Source organism: Artibeus jamaicensis, unplaced genomic scaffold, assembly GCF_021234435.1.
Source record: "Artibeus jamaicensis isolate MK-2021 breed Jamaican fruit bat unplaced genomic scaffold, CSHL_Jam_final scaffold_584, whole genome shotgun sequence".
NCBI classification, from domain to species: domain Eukaryota; kingdom Metazoa; phylum Chordata; class Mammalia; order Chiroptera; family Phyllostomidae; genus Artibeus; species Artibeus jamaicensis.
In genome coordinates this window covers 12,264,005-12,280,898 of record NW_026522048.1, presented here as the reverse complement: position 1 = coordinate 12,280,898, position 16,894 = coordinate 12,264,005, and the positions used below count along the sequence as shown (strand labels likewise).

The window sequence follows — 16,894 nt, the reverse complement described above, 5'->3', positions numbered from 1 at the left end:
TCATGTTTGTTCAGTTTTTGTCTTCTCTTAGCCGTTCCTCCCCAGACAAGAAATAATTCAATAGTACAGTAATGAAACACTTGTAAAGTTTAAGAGTGAAGACCTAACTATTCTTACAGAAGAGTTTTGTGTTAGGTATACAAAGAAGCTTGGAAACCACATGTCTCTTGGAAAGTTTAAGTAGCAGAATTGCCCAAGGGCCCTCTGGGCAGGCGAGGTAGGTATAGCTGGAGAGAGGCACTCAAGAAGAGGTTTTCTCCTTTTCTAACTTAGGTTTCCTTTTTTCCCCCTCTTGTTTAGTCATATCTCTTTCATTCATGTTCTTTGTGTCACTGACAGTTCATTTCCAGGTCTCCCTTAACTCTGACATAGTTCCCTGGCAAGTCACAAAGGCTTCTAAAATCAGCACTATGACTTACATTTTTATCATTTAATTTCAATAATTATTAGACTACATTTTTGTGATTGCAATGCTTTCTTCCATTTCACACCCTCTTTCAGTGTGAGTTCGATTCTCTCTTTCTGAACATATGACCAACACTGGTATGCACCAGGAGAATGTTAGTTGATATTTTAATTAAAAATGCAAAAATCAAAGGAATTTCCACCCCATTGTTACATATCGTAAGTATTGGGATTGCATTGAACCATGCTGGACAAATATGCCTTCCAGACAAGAAGTTCCCTGTAATAGAAATTGGTTTCCCTCATGATTTATATCGAAGTGCACCAAAATCAATCTGCAATTTGAAAAGAAGTCACAAAAGAATGGCCACTTTCTACCAATTCCATCTAAATTATATGCTGTAAAATAATGCATCAAATTTAAAGAAAAACATGATGCTATAGTTTCTATATATATCCAAGGTATTTTGGACTAGCTTGTCATTTCTCATAATTGAAATTCTGATGCTAAAGATGTATTTCCATATTTTTAAATTTAAAGTTATGCCAGTAAAATATTTCATTCCCTATGATGATACATTTTTGCTTTTCACTTTGATCTGGCTATGGAGACACGAATCTCTTCATTTCTCCTTTAAGATATATTCTGTTTCACCACAGCTCAAAGATAATGAAGACCTCAGGCACTAACTGCAGCACTTACTAACCTATTTCATTAAGCAGGCTGTATCACATATGAGTTTACTCTTGATTTTTTAATTGAAAATAAATAATAATTGTTCTTATTATTACTGTTATGTTTTAATTGAGTACTAAGTCTTCATGGATGTGCTTTGTATTTTAACTATATAGAACACTTAGATAGACAATTTAAGTGGATGAACTGATTGGATCCTGTTCTTTCTAAAATGGTATTCTTCCTAAAGCTCTTTCTAGCAGTTCCTTATTATCTCTGATAGCTAATATTTGATTTGTATTCTCAAGCACTTGGCCAACGGATAGAAACATTTCTGGGTTCCACCCTACAAAAGCTCTAGTTCTAAAATAGGAAACTACTGCCAAGTTTTATGTGTTCCCACCCAGTTATTTTATTCACACCCTGCTTTCTGTTCCCAATGCCACCAACCTAGTTCACGTCCTACACCCTTTGGCCTTGGCATTTCAGTAGCCTCCTAGCTGAACTATCCAAGTTTTACTCATGGCTTTCAAATTAATCTTCTTCAAAGCACATTTTCTGATCATGCCAGTTTCTTACTCATGCAGAAATGTGTAAGTCATTCAATGAAGTCGCTTTATTTAATTCAATGACCACTAATAGTCTTAGAGATATTTTAAGTACTTACTAAGTTTAGGAATTTGCTGGGCCTGCCACCAACCACTGCAAGTCAGAAACTCCAAATCATGGTCTTCCTGATGTCATTCACATCAATAGGACAAAATGCTATTTGGTAAATCTAGTCAGAAACTTTATTCCTGAAATGAAGAAAGATGATCAATGTGTTAATTATTCCTTCTCCACAATTCTGGGGAATTAGGAAAGTATTAAAGGATCTTGGGGGGAAATAAGCAGTTCAAGAGGGGGGACTCTTAAGGAAGGGTAGGGAGTTCTCATTTCCAGGGAGCATATGCTATTCTCAAACATGCTTGGCACATGCTTAAGCATGTATCACATGTCACATTTTAATGTTAAATCTCTGTCCCTGGTTCTGATTGTAGTATGCTAATAAAGAAACATTTATCAAAAAAGTCTCTTGGGAAGGAGTTTCAGGTGCCATGTTCTATTTTTCTGGTACAAACCAGTTTCTTGGTGGTAGTGCTTTTGCTCCTTCTCTGATTTCTGCTGGAGGACTTAGCCCTGGCATGCTCATCTTTTCTTCAGTTCAGCCTGCTTTTGTCAGGAATTATGTTGGAGAGAGTAGAAGAAACTCAGCAAAACTTAAGGATTAACTAATGATGGGGTAGCACAGCTCAGGGACAGGCACTGAGAATATGAAAATGGATAAAACGGGCTTGGAGACATTTACCGTTTCCTAGGTGAAACGTTATGTGGCATTTACTATGTAGATTTTGCTATGTAGATTTATAACCATACTGATATTGTCGATATGTGTTTAAATACACACACATACTGTAGCATCACACAGAGCTATAATGTATAGAGTGGGTATAAACCTGGATCCATGAATGTGGGTTTGAAAAACAAATTACATTTTATATAAGAATTCAGTTTTCAGATAGACTCTTTGTTGTACTCAAGTCACAGAAATATAATAAGTTTGACCATACTCCCCTTCACGAGGATTGTGGCTAAATTCCTGAAGTTTATGTACTGTCTCTGCTGTAGACTCACTGTGTCTTCCCAAAATTGCTGTGTTGCAATAATTCCCATGTGATGGTACTTGGAGGTGATGGGATCAGATCAGGTGAGCAGACCTCTCATGAACAGAATTGGTGCACTTATGAAAGAGACTCCATTGGAAACACCTGTGAATCGTGATGGCAGGAAAGGCCCTAAGGCCCATGAGGACAGCAGGGCCACAAGAGATCTGATCGTATCCACCACCCTAAGCCTCCTCATCAATGGCTCAAATCTGGAAGCCACTGGCTCCAAGAATATGGCCTGGTGGTCTATGGCAGGACCTAAGTCACCCACCAGGGGGGCCTCATTACCAAGGACAGGTGTGTGGGTGTGAACTGCGCATGCGCCTTCCTGCTTACTCAGTGTTTAATTAAGCACAAGCTCAGTCAGAGGTCTGGGTGGTGTAGGAACAGGCTGACCAAATGTGGAGGCTTCTGGGGACCACACGGGGTTGCTAGGGTCCATAAATTTAAAAAGAAGAAGAAGGAGTAAGAGGAGGAAAGGAGGAGAGAGACGCTGCAGAGCTCCGTTTGGCTTTTTGCCATATGAGAACACAACAAGATCGCCAGTCAGGAACCACAAAGCTGACTCTCCTGAGATACTGAATCTGCCTGCACCTGGGTCTTGGATTGTCCCAGTCTCCAGAAATGTAAGAAAGAATTTTCTTTTGATTTTAGGCCACCTGGTCTGTGGCATTTTTGTCATAGCATCCTGAACTAGCGAACACAAGCCGTATGGAGGGAGGGCACATGGTCTACCTGTTGCCTGAGTGTGCAGCCATGTACTTAGTTGACCATCATCTCGTCTGGTCCACAGAGGTCTCTGTTAAGACATGGTTTATTTCAATCTACCAGGCTGTGTTAGGTTTGGACCTGAAGTTCTCCATTTTCTATGAATATTTGTTATTCCCAATTTTGGGACATCCTTATTTTCTTCAGCCTGTCTTTCTCTAATGCTTTGTTTGTGTTTAAAATGCTCTCCCTTTCCCTAAAGTGACTACTAGGCTTTTACAAATCAAAGCTAAGTTCCTTCTGTTTTTGCTTTGCTTCCCTCTCCCTCGCTGAGCCTGAGCAGCCCAAACACGTGAATAGAAGGTCCAGGAAGGCAGTGTGTGAGGTAAGAGCAGGAGCTGAGTAGAGGGCAAAAGAGGAAACTAACAAGGAAGAAGTTCTTAACTATTTCAAAAATTATTATTCTAGCCCTTAAAACTTGCATGATATACATTGGAGGTTTAATTGTACATGGCCCATGTGTGCTCGCAGGAGTCATAATGCTAGCATGACGCCTAACACTTTCTAGAGCCCATGGTCAGGAGCAGCATGTGCAACGAAGCCGAGAGGCCTCTGAACACTTACAGAAATGCCAAATAGTGACGGTATTTATGAATTTCCATCTGATTACATTAAACTCAGTGCTATTTGTTCTAGGCTAATCTAGATAGTGTCAAAGGGGCTTTTTTTTTTTTTTTTTTAGAAATCCATAATCTGATGTGGAATTCGGACATTTCGTTTTAAACCATTGTCCATCCCTGTGTGCTCTGAAACATTGTCAATAACCAGCAGTGGAGCTTTCTCTCAATATTGCTGTCTCATCAGCCATCTGACACTGGTGATCACAGTAATGCTAATAATGCTTGTATTGGGTTGGCCAAAAAGTCTCTTTAGATTTTTCCGTAAAATAAAAGACACATTTTTCATTTTCACGAATAACTTTATTGATTTGAATATTTTGAGTATGTGGGCCATCTCCCACTCTTGGCTTGTAGTGGGTGGAGGCCAAGGGTGCTGGTGAACACCTTCCAGTGCATCAGACAGCCCCGCAGCAAAGAATTATTTGGCCAAAATGTCAATAGTGCCAAGAAACTTTGCAAACCACTTTTGACACGTTCAATCAGTCACAGCACCTTCTTCATACACTACACAAATCTTTTTCTGTGTTTCAGTTGTTCTTACATTTCTTGAAATAATAAAGCCTAATATGCCAAAAGTTGCATATTTTCTTCCATCTTTAATATTAGAAAGGCTGCACAAAAATTCACCAGTTTTAATAAGTGTTTTTTAAGTGCATGCTGATATGGCAGCTGTCAAAATACAATCTAACAAAATTGTTTCAAATGAAGTTTAAGACAACTAAGTGCTACTAGAGCCATTGTATGGGGAAAAATGACTTTTTGGCCACCACAGTACTTTATTATTTAGTTTTTTACTATTATTTCTACCATTAATTTTTTCCAGTCATAAATAAAATATTCTATGTGAATTATTTAATTCTCATAATGATACTATTATATATTCAGTTCTATTTTATCCATTTTGCAGATGAAGAATTAAGTCTTAGGTAAAATACCTTATTTAAGATCACGCTGTTATCTGAATATTACTTTTGGACTCCAGGACTTAACATCAAGTTTTTGGAAAGCAGAGGAGACCAAAATGGAAAGGAATATGTTGAATTAAGCCCTGTTGTTTTTTTTTTAACAATCTCTTGTATAAACTGGTGTAATATCTCATGTCACTTTACATATTAAGAATAGATAATGTATCCAAACCATTTAGCATGTTGACCGGACCTACAAAGAACTTTAAAAAGTTAATTATTATTATTAAAATTTTCATGAAATGATTTGGGAGTACTATATTTGGAATAATAGATGTGCAAGGATTTTATAATAATGTAGTGCCAGCGGAGTTAAGGCATTGATCTCACAAATTACTGGTTACCAGTAATGTGACAAACTGGTCGTTGGTGCCAATGACAAGAATATTTTTCATTCCCTCTCTACTCTAATAACTTCATTTCTCTCTTTTCTCTCCCACACACACATTCTTTATGATCCTCTTACACCTGCTGTCTTTTCTCTGTATCTTGATCTCTTCCACTCCTTCTTTCCATATTTCTTCAAGTGCTGCAGCAACTTTTTTGCTTGTTTCTCCCTCTATCATTTATGTCCCATGCTCATAGCATTGGCTAAAATGCTGCATTTGGGAGCATGGCCAGCAATTGTTTTCTCATATAGGGCATTAGGGCTTGACCTCTCCCACCAAAATGTTAGTCGAGCCATGTAACTTTTAATAGCAGTAGGATGGAAATAGGTGGAAACACTCTGCTGGCCGCAAACTTCTCAAATGAAGAAGGAAACAATTTATTTGTAGGAAAATCATTTTTCAACATAGGATCACTTTTCCCAAAATTATATTTATGTAAAAATATAGTTAATAATCAGAATGGCTTGTAATGATGATGATGATGACGATGATACTCCTTGAGAACAGGCTGTTGTGTTTCCAGCTTTTAGCAGAGAGACTGGCACATAGTGGGTACTTAAAAAACTTGTGTGGGAAAGAATAAATGAAAAAATACTTAATAGTTATATAATTATAATTCTGATGTATAAATCAGTACTCCTTTTTGGAGGCAATATACCTGTTGAAACTCAGGTGTTCAAACACAGGTTTCGTCAATTCTGAGAGATGTATAGACAGAAACACATACATACCTCACAAATATATAACAAACCCAGCTCACTTGAGAAGCCTAACATTAAGGCTGTGCATAAATTCCTCTCATTCTCCAAATAAGACCAACAATGGTCTTCAAATTTCTTTTTTTTCACTCATTGTAATCTGCGTGTTCAGATTATCTGATTTTTTTTTCTTTTTCTTTTATTTTCCTTCAAGTACAGTGGCCTCCACTTTCCTCCCACCACTACCTCCAACCCAAGCCATCCCTGCCTCTCACACTCTATCCTACCCCTTTTTGGCTTTGTCCATGTGTTCTTTATTCATGTTCCTTGACAGCCCTTCCCTCTCATATTTCCAATATCCCCTCCCACCTGCCCTCTGGCTACTGTCAAGTTGTTTTTAATTTCAATGTTTCTGGTTATATTTTGCTTGTTTGTTTTGTTGATTAGTTTCCACTTGTAGGTGAGATCATATGGTATTTGTCTTTCACCACCTGGCTTATTTCACGTATCATAAAGATTTCCAGATTCACCCAAGCTGTCGAAAAGAGTAGGAGCTTCTTCTTTCTTGCTGCTGTGTAGTATTCTATCATGTAAATGTATCACAGTTTTTTGATCTACTCATTGACTGACGGGCACTTAGGTTGCTTCCAGCACTTGGCTATTGTAAATTGTGCTTCTATGAAAATTGGGGTGCATAGGTTCTTTTGAATTGGTGTTTCAGGATTCTTAGAGTATAGTCCCAACAACTGGAATTGCCAGGTCAAAAGACAGTTCCACTTTTTGTTTTCTGAGGAAGTTCCATACTGTTTTTCACAGTGGCTGCACCAGCCTGCATTCCCACCAATAATGTACTAGGGTTCCCTTTTCTTCACAACCTTAGCAGCACTTACTGTTTGTTGATTTGTTTGTGATGACCATTCTGACTGATGTAAAGTGGTATTTCATTGTGATTTTAATTTGTATTTCTCTGATGACTAGTGATGCTGAGCATCCTTTTATATGACCCTAGTCCCTCTGTATGTCCTCCTTGGAGAAGTGTCTGTTCAGGTCCTTTGCCCATTTTTTAATTGGGTTGTTTGTCTTCCTGGAGTAGAGTCCTGTGAGTGCTTTGAATTATCATTTGCAAATATATTTTCCCATGTGGTTGGTTCCCTGTTCATTTTGCTGATATTTTCTTAGGTATCCAGAAGCTTTTTATTTTGATGAAGTCCCATTTGTTTATTCTTTTCTTTATATCCCTTGCTCTAGGGGACATATCAGTGGAAATATTGCTGCATGGAATATCTGAGATTTTCCTGCTTATGTTCTCCTCTAGGACTTTTATGGTGTTGCAACTTACATTTAAGTCTTTTATCCATCCTGAGTTTATTTTTCTGTATGGTATAAGTTGGTTGAGTTTTATTTTTTTGCATGTAGCTATCCGAATCTCCCAACACCATCTGTTGAAGAGGCTATCTTAACTTATTGTGAATGTCATAGAGATGAAGCCATGGTGGACATTCTTCTCTGTTTGCAGGGTTATTTTTTTTAACTGACCTAGTTGAAATACTGTTAAGAAGCTTAGGAAATCCATAATTATTATTTGAGGATTCTATGATTGTATTTTTGGTTATAGCAAAGGGACTTTAAAATATGACTTATAAAGGACTCTGAATATTAGATGATTAATATTTTATAAAAACAAAGACCAAATTGAGAAGCAAAGCAATTCATTACCCTAACTAAAATAAAACCACTAATGCGCAAATATAAGAAAGGTCATTGTGTTTGATACTTGCATTATGCGTAAAGAGATGAAGCTCCTTTTGAAGTGCTTATTATAATAATTTGCTGTGGGACTGAGTTATGATATCATGGTGCATAATTAAAATGCCAAGTCTCCAAGTCCTGCAGTAACACACTAGTGGTTTTATACAACCTAGGACACACCCTTGGCTATTTGTGAGCATACTTTACATGTAGAGAGGAAAAAGGAATTAGCTGTTATGTACCAGATGAGTAACCTCGTAATAAAACATAATTGCTGTGAGACAATTGACAACTCCATGTGATTGGGTTTCTTCCTCTCCAGTAAAAGATTATTTATTTCATGGGCTTTATTATGTGTTAGTGTAGAAGTTTATAAAAGGGTACCTAGAGCGCTGTAGTAACCTGGTATATGGATTTAGAGTCAAAACACACAAATTCACATTTTGGCTTCCTTCCTTCTCCCTCTGATAAAACTGAGCAGATGTCCACCTCCCCGAGTCACCAATTTCTCATCTTTAAATGGTAAAACACAGAATCTACCCGTCGACCACCAAGAAAGATTTTTAGACTGAAGTATAAATAAATAAATGTATGACATAAAATGCTAATTAAGCTTCACAAATAATAATTTTTCTTTATTGACAAAGAATTAAGAGATATTCTCAATGATCATGCTGTGATTAAGATGGTTCTTAGGACACGTCCTTACTTCTCCATGGCTTTTGCAGAATCTATTACAATTCTGAAACATGTTTGTGAAACTGTGACTTTTGTTTTAGTTCTTAATCTGATGAGTTCATTATTGTATTATATCATTTTGGGTGCCAGACAGATTTTCAAGCATTTTACCAATTACCCTTTATGCATATATACATAGTTATATATGCTATATTTGAGTGTTTTTTAAGGAAATATTTGGAATAATTTTATATTTTCTATTGAGTACTTTATTTGGCTTAGTTAATAGGTTGCCACATTACTTAGTGAGTCTAAAATTGAGTATCTTATTTGTATATCTGAAGTTGGTAATGGGTAATAATTATCACCTTGAGACTGGCATATTTGCCTGAAAGAGAAAATTACTTTGATTCTCTGACTTAAGATTCCTTCTACAGAAAATATATTTGACACTTTATCCTGGTCTTCCATTTTTCTCTTTATAACTGTCATATTTCAGATCCACAAAAAATAGCTTATAGCTGTATTGAGGACAGTGATCTCCAAATATTATTTGTTTAGTTATTTAAACCATTTCTGTACTTGTGAAGATGTGGAATGGTTTTAATTAATAAAATAATTTTCTACATATTTTAATAAAATAAACCTCTACATGCAGTTTAGGCATAGCTAGATTATTTAATGAACTATCTGGAGAAAATGGATTTGGCAGTACTGCGTCACCAGCTGTGTAACCGTGGGGGTGTTAGCTACCCTCTCTGTCAGTGTTCTCTTCCATAAAATAAGAAAAGGAATCATAATACTTAATCTAGTCACGCAGATTTTGGGTGATCAGATGATGTCTACACAATGTAGTTCAAGGATGTACTATAAAGTGTTAAATATTATTTATACTTTTCATATTAATGAATATCTTTATCACACTAGAAACATCATTTATATACATGTTACTATGGCAGACTCTCCTGTTTTTGTAATGTCTTTGTTGAAAAAAAGGCTACCACTTTCTGGCCGTACTTTTCGTTTCCCTTTGTGGTACCTCCTCCTCTCTAGTTCTTCAGTGTAGCTGTTTGCATGATTTGATATCCCATCTTCTCTCTTGACTTCTTATCCTAGTTAACTGTTGGGATTTCTCTGTAATTCACAAGTTAAGGATGGCCATGATTGCCTCCTGAATTGTATTCCTCATTGTGGAAAACTGTAACAGCCCTCACACCATCATTTATGCCAGAAATATTTCCTCTTCTTTAGCTTCTACATTCAATAGATTACAAAGGTGTGTTAAATTTACCACTCAAAAATTGCCCAAATCTCTCTGTAGACTCTGTCTTTGTTCAAATCTTTCTCACTTGCTCTGTTAAAATAGCCTCCTAATTTTCACGTCTTCAATCTCACCTCAACCCAAATTAATCCTCCACTCTTTGTTCAAAGTGATCTTTCTAAAACACCTCTTGGACTTTATTTTCCCATGGTTGGTTAATTTTTTGATGGGTTCCTGTACTCTGCAGTACAAAGTACAAACTTCATATTATGGCAAACCTTTTTCCTGCTGTTTTACCCTGTGCACCTCACTCCAGGTAGACAGAGCTGCTGGGATTTTCCAGAATGGAGCATGAATTCTAAAAATCTGTGCCTTTGTACATGCTCCCTCTTTGAAATGGCCCTTCTCTCACCACTCATTGTCTGAGAAAATACTCACCTCAAACAAAACTTCCCCTCTGGAGTTTTACTGGTGCCAACAGGCTGTTTGAGAACTACATTCCTTTGTGATTTTACAGAATCCTTTACATTCCAGGGCTGCAGCCTTTAAGGAGATTCTATTAAAGTTTTTTTTTTTCTTTACATTTCCCTTCCTCACTAGGTGAGCTTATTTTCCTCTGGTCTCTTTTTCTGCTAAAAAATAAAAATGCTTTGTAAATGTTTACTGAGAGAATGAATTAATAATAATGCAGGTTAGTCTTTTTTGTTTCTTATCAACTTCAAAATAACAAGAAAAGGAGGAGATAAGGGAAATTGCAGAAAATGGGAATAAGGTGAGGGATTAGTCATAAACTGCCGTCAATCTTATATCACAAAGAAACCTCTTTCCCTGTTTGTTTTGTGCCTCAAAAGAGATTCTTTTTTTATTCATGTTTTTTATTTTGGTGACAAGTTAGGGCCTGTCCTTTGTTTTGTCTTTTAAAGCATATATGTAGTTATTGTTGTATAATGAAAAATATATCACAGTAAGTTTTTCTGAGGTTTCAGATTAGAAAATGGCTTTCTTTTTATGGAAGCATTAAAAAGTAGTGATTTTAATAAACAATACTTCTTACTTTTTTGAACAATAGACTTCCTTTGTATCTTTAATTTAAAAACCTTGTGGGTAAATTTGGAGATGTTACAAACATTAGATAAAAATATATTTTGAAAAAAGTATATGTAACATTTTTTCATGCACGCTAGGTGATTTACCTGCAACCTTATATTTTTTTAAGACTAAAAACAAACATGTGAGCAATGAATTAGTAAGAGTTAGTGGCAGCACGTTGTTGTCAGAAAGCCCTGAACTACAGCGGTGTGATCGTGTTCCCAAGCCCACGATCCGTCCTGGCCGGGAGCTAGTGTATCATATTGTCATGGCAACAGGATGTCTTCTTAGGTTTAAATGTGTTTGTGTTGCAGATCTGTAACTTTAAAAGCTTATCTGAAGCTTTTAAAGTGAAACTTGTGTTGCTTCCATGGTTTATGGTGTATACTAAAAATTCATGGCTATTTTGCAAATGGTAATTTGAGTGTTCTTTACTTTTGTTCTTTTTGTTTCCAAAGTGTGCCATTATCAGACTAAAATGGTTATGCCTGAGTGTTTTTGTTTTGTCATTCAATATAGAACTGCAGGGGTAAAGCTCCAGCTTCCCTATATTTGCTATATAAAGAATCTGGATTTAGATTTTTGGATATTTAGATATGAACATACCGTATGTTTATATATATATATTTATTTTTATATATATATATATATATATTATATATATATATATATATTCTTCCACTGAGCCTATGGTTGATGAAAAGCAAACAACTATTTGAACCTGCTGAATATTATGCACTTAATAAGCTTAATATGGTTCTACAAAAAGCCCAAACCCTGCTGCACTGTCAGTTCCTTCTGTGTGGCAAGGGCACTTCTCTTGCCCAGAGATTCTCTGCAAACAGTGAGAAAAAACAATGATCAATGGACCTGTTCGTTGCTTAGGAGAATGCCCTTGGCACCCCTCACACTGCAGCACAATGCAAATGGCTGGGCTCTCATTTGTAAGCAGAGGGGTGGGAACCACAAAGGGCGAGCAGAAGAGATCACAGGAGAGTGGAGGGGGTGGTGGAGAGATAGATAGAGATAGAGAGGGGGAGAGAGAGATGCTCAGTTTGTTATTGCTTTCTTTGCAGTCCTTAACCCCTTAGAGATGGAAGTTTTCCACATCAGTATGCGCTGTATTAGTCCCTCCAGTAAAGCAAATTGTTTTTTGTAAGTTAGGTTTGTGTTTAAAGAGGCATACAGATGAAAGTTATGGAGAGAATGTGAAATAGAGAAGGCACTCTGAAGGTATTAATACTGAATTAAGAGGAAAGACATCTGTGGATCTTAAAAAATAACTAAATTGGAAACTAAAATCTATGACATACTATTTTTTTCCTATTGCCAATTATTTGTCTTAGAGTATGCATAAGGGGTGACAAAAAAGATAAGATGCAAGACATTCAATAGTTTTTTTTGAGGCAGACCTCAGGTATTTTGTTTTGTTACTATTTTGTAGTTTAATTTTTGATTTTGATTATTTTTTGCTGCTTCTTCCTGAATATGATATGCATTATAAGAGTTAAAATCTTGGAGTTCTTATGTCCATTTATCTACTATCAGTTTTCTTAGAAATATAATAACTTGCATAAAGTCAGATTTACAAATTTATTTATTTTTAAACCTCAAATTGTGTGTCTTATTGTAATTGGTATTCATAACTTCCATAGTCCTAAGCTATATGCTTTGGGAAAGAAAATGAAGAGTGTTGTGTTAGATAAGAATAGAGAAACAATCCTTTGTTTGGTTAGCAAAAATTAGTTTTTCACTTCTGTTGTTGGAAAACTGACTAAGCTTCTAACATCCCTGGTGATGATATAGTACGCCTATTGCAGAAAGATAAGCAATACCATTTTAATATCTCACCATGCCAGATGTTCAGGGCATGATTTATTCCAGGTTCTGGGCATAGAGTAGACATTTATCTTGTAGGTTGCTCAAGCCTGGAATCATTTGTGAGTATTATAGACAGTAGATCCCAGTGAATTGAAAGAGTGAAGACTTGTTTACACTTCCACCTTGTCCTAATAATATTGCTTTTGGTGATAGAAAGCTTTTTTCATATGTTTCTGTTGGTAATATGTCATAAAATTAAGTAAACCTCCTTAGAACAATTTTAATTATATTTTATTGCTTATGTTATTACAGTCGTCCCAGTTTTTCTTCCTTTCCCTCCCTCTGCCTAGTACCCTGTTCTACCCAGCAATGCCCCCCTTAGTTCATGTCCATGGATCATGCATATAAGTTCTTTGGCCTCTCCATTTCCTATACTATTCTTAAAATCCCCCTATTTTGTACCTACCAATTATGCTTTTTTAATCTCTGCACCTTTTCCCCCATTCTCCCCCTCCCCCATCTCAGCTGATAACCCTCCAAATGATCTCCATGCCTACAATTCTGTTTCTGTTCTGGTTGTTTGCTTAGGGTTTTTTGTTTGCTTGATTGCTTTTTAAGGTTCAATTGTTGATAGATGTGAATTTGTTCCCTTTTTAAGGTTCATAATTTTGATCTTCTTTATTTTAAATAAGTCCCTTTAACATTTCATGCAGTAATGGCTTGGTGCCGATGAACTCCTTTAGTTTTACCTTGTCTGGGGAGCACTTTAAACCTAAAATTGTGGGTCTTATTGTAGTTGGTATTCATAACTCCCATAGTCCTAAGCTATATGCTTTCAGAAAGCATATAGCTTTCCATTCTAAATTATGGCTTTGCTGTATAGAGCAATCTAGGTTGTAGGTCCTTGCTTTTCATCACTGTGAATACTTCTTACCAATTCCTTCTTGCTTACAAAGTTTCTTTTGAGAAATCGGCTGATAGTCTTATGGAACTCCTTTGTAGGTAACTCTCTTGCCACTTTTAAAATTCTCTCTTTATCTTTAACCTTTGATATTTTAATTATGATGTGTCTTAATGTTGTCCTTTTTGGGTCCAACTTGTTTGGGATTCTCTGTGCTTCCTAGACTTATATGTCTATTTCCTTCACCAAATTAGGAAAGTTTTCTTTCATTATTTTTTCAAACAGGCTCTCAATTTCTTGCTCACCTTCTCCTTCTGGCATCCCATGATTCAGATGTTGGCACATTTGGAGGTGTCCTAGAGTCTTCTTACAATAATTCTTTGAATTCTTGTTTCTTTGTTCTGTTCTAGTTAAATGTTTATTTCTTCCTTATGTTCAAAATCATTGATTTGAATCCTGGCTTCCTACCCTTCACTGTTGGTTCCTGTAGATTTTCCTTTATTTCACTTAGTGTAATCTTCATTTTTTTCTTGATATTGTTGCCATACTCAAAGAGGTCTTTAAGCATCTTAATCACCAGTGTTTTCAGCTCTACATCTGATAGATTGGCTATCTCTGTTTCATTTAGTTCTTTTTCTGGAGTTTTGTTCCGTTCTTTGATTTGGTCCATATTTCTTTTCTCAGTTTGGCAGGCTCCCTGTGTTTGTTTCTTTGTAATAGGTAGCACTGCTTGACTCTCTGTACAAGTCACCCGTAAATTTTGTGGGTAATCACCAGGGTGGCGCAACCCACCTCTCAGGTTTGTGGCTCTGTGTAGGGGGTGGGCTCGGAGAGGGGACTGTGCCCATTGTCTGTCTTCTGGGGTTTGTCTGGCATTTCCCGTCACTTCACCCATTCCCCTTATGTAGCTGGAACCATTCACAGGGCAACCAGCTGTTGCCCTGGTGTTGAATCTGAGAGTAACTGGGTTTGTATACATTTGAAGACCATATGGGTCCTTTAAGTGAAATTCCCTGAACATCCTATAGTTTCTTCTACTGTCCCAACACCCACTGATTTTTACAGCCAGAAGTTATGGGACTTTATCTTCCTAACCTTGGAACTCTGGGCTGTGTGGTCTGGGATTGCTCACTCCCAAGGTATCCCTCCTGATTTTTACCTACCACATGTGGATGTAGGACCACCCATGTCCATTCCACTGCTGCCGTCACCTCTCCATGTCACACTGGGTGTCCTCACCTCTCCTCCCCTGTCTCTGTGTCTCTGCCCCTCCTACTCATCTGGATGATTGTGGCTTCTTTTAAATCCTTGGTCGTTGGACTTCCATACAGTTCTATTTTCTGACATTTCATGGTGTTATTTGTTTTGAGATTTAGTTGTAATTCTTTTTGTGGTTGTGCAAGGAAGCAAAGCATGTTTACCTATGCCTCCATCTTGACCAGAAGTCCTTAGAACATTTTTCAAAGAACCAGGAGTTCACTTGAGATGGTTTTGAGAAAAGTGCCAATCTTTGTGAAGCACAGCTGGATGCCTCTCTATTCTTCCCCTCTGCCCCACACACTTACACTAAGGAAACACTAAGCTCAAACTCATTTGAGGGACAGAGAGTCATGACCAAGAAAAGAGACTGTTTCACATCTTTAGAGATTGTGTTTGTGAGGAATATTTAATGAAGGTGTGGTTGGTTGAATGAGGTCCACCACCCCCAATCCATAAACCTACTGCCATTGTCAAATATTTTAAACCAATTCATGGTATCTTATTTGGAAACCGAATTTTTTTTTTTTTTGTGGCTCTTGAGATGAGTTCGTCCTGGATTATCCAGCTGAGTCTGAAGTCCAGTGACAACTGTCCATATAAAAGAAAGACAGAGGAAGATTTGAGACAGAAGAAAAGAAGGTGATGTGATATTCAGATTTGGTGCCTGCCTGTGTCCCAAAGGCTGCATGAGCAGAGGGCTTGACATGGGGACAATGATGGACCTCATTCCAAAGCCACACAATGTAGTCTCTCCCTGTATGTCTCTGGCACCTTTTGAGCCACTGTCCCCTTACTGGAGCTCTATATTTGTGTAAAAATTCTGGGAGAAAATTAATTTTCCCAAGATCTACACAATTAGTGAAATAGATACTAGGATGCTAAGGTGCTTTACAGGGAAAAAATATCTAGGGACAAATTGTATTATTTGTATATACCAACCAAGAAGATCCTCAGACAATTTCAGAATGTTACCAGTTTCAATTCAAGTACATCAGTAATGGGCTAATCATGGAATTCATAATTAAAAGCTAAAGCAGCAAATATAGTATGGCATCTACTGACACCAAGAAAGCAAATATTCTCATTCGCAAGGTTTATATTCTACTGCAAAATCTGGGATCTTTACCTAATGATGCTTGTTTGACCATGAAACATTTTTACTATGATGAAGGTGCACCCCCAGATTGCCATCCTGCTGGTTTAAGGGTGGTGATTTTGAAGGAGTGATATTTGAAGGGGAGCCTATGTACTGAATGTGGGAGCTGTCCCAACACCTTTTCACACCTTCAAAATAAAAGTGAACACTGAAATAGGATGAATGGAAAATACTGATTCAGCTATACTTCACTGAAACAATTAAAGACACCATTTAAAAAAACTCATGGAAAAAACGATCTAGAAGACAAAGAGGAGCATTATATAAGTGATGATTTTGACATTGAAACTAAAATGGCAGAGCAGAAGATAAACCTGGATCTTCTAAACTTGGAGAACCAAATTTAGCCTGTGAGGAAGATAAAATTTTAAGAGGTCTTAAAGAAAGTCTAGATCTTTCCATTTCTCATTCTCAGATTGATCAGTTAGTCAAGAAAACATCTGAACTTGAGGTGCCTGAAAGCTAAACAAGAAGTAAAAGCATCTTTCAGAATGTTAGGTGTATGGGGGATGGATAAGGAAAGAAATCTAATGGTTCACAGGTCTGCATATTGAGAGAAGCTGTCCCACAGGTACGGCACTGGAAGCCGATTTATCTGAGATCCTGGGCTTCAAGCTACTTCCCTAATGGGATGAGTTTTTAGGATTCCTGGGAGGAGGATGAGTAAACTTTGCACATGGGAGTAATGTTAGTATAATGGCCAGAGGGCATACCATGGTTAATAATTTTCAAAAGAGTTGCCTGTGAGTTTT

General features: G+C 37.0%; 1 pseudogene; it reads left to right on the top strand.

The window, feature by feature from the left end:
• The first annotated feature begins 2,813 nt into the window (after positions 1 to 2,813).
• On the top strand, positions 2,814 to 16,659 carry LOC119043942 (HORMA domain-containing protein 1-like; annotated as a pseudogene).
• Positions 16,660 to 16,894: the final 235 nt, after the last annotated feature.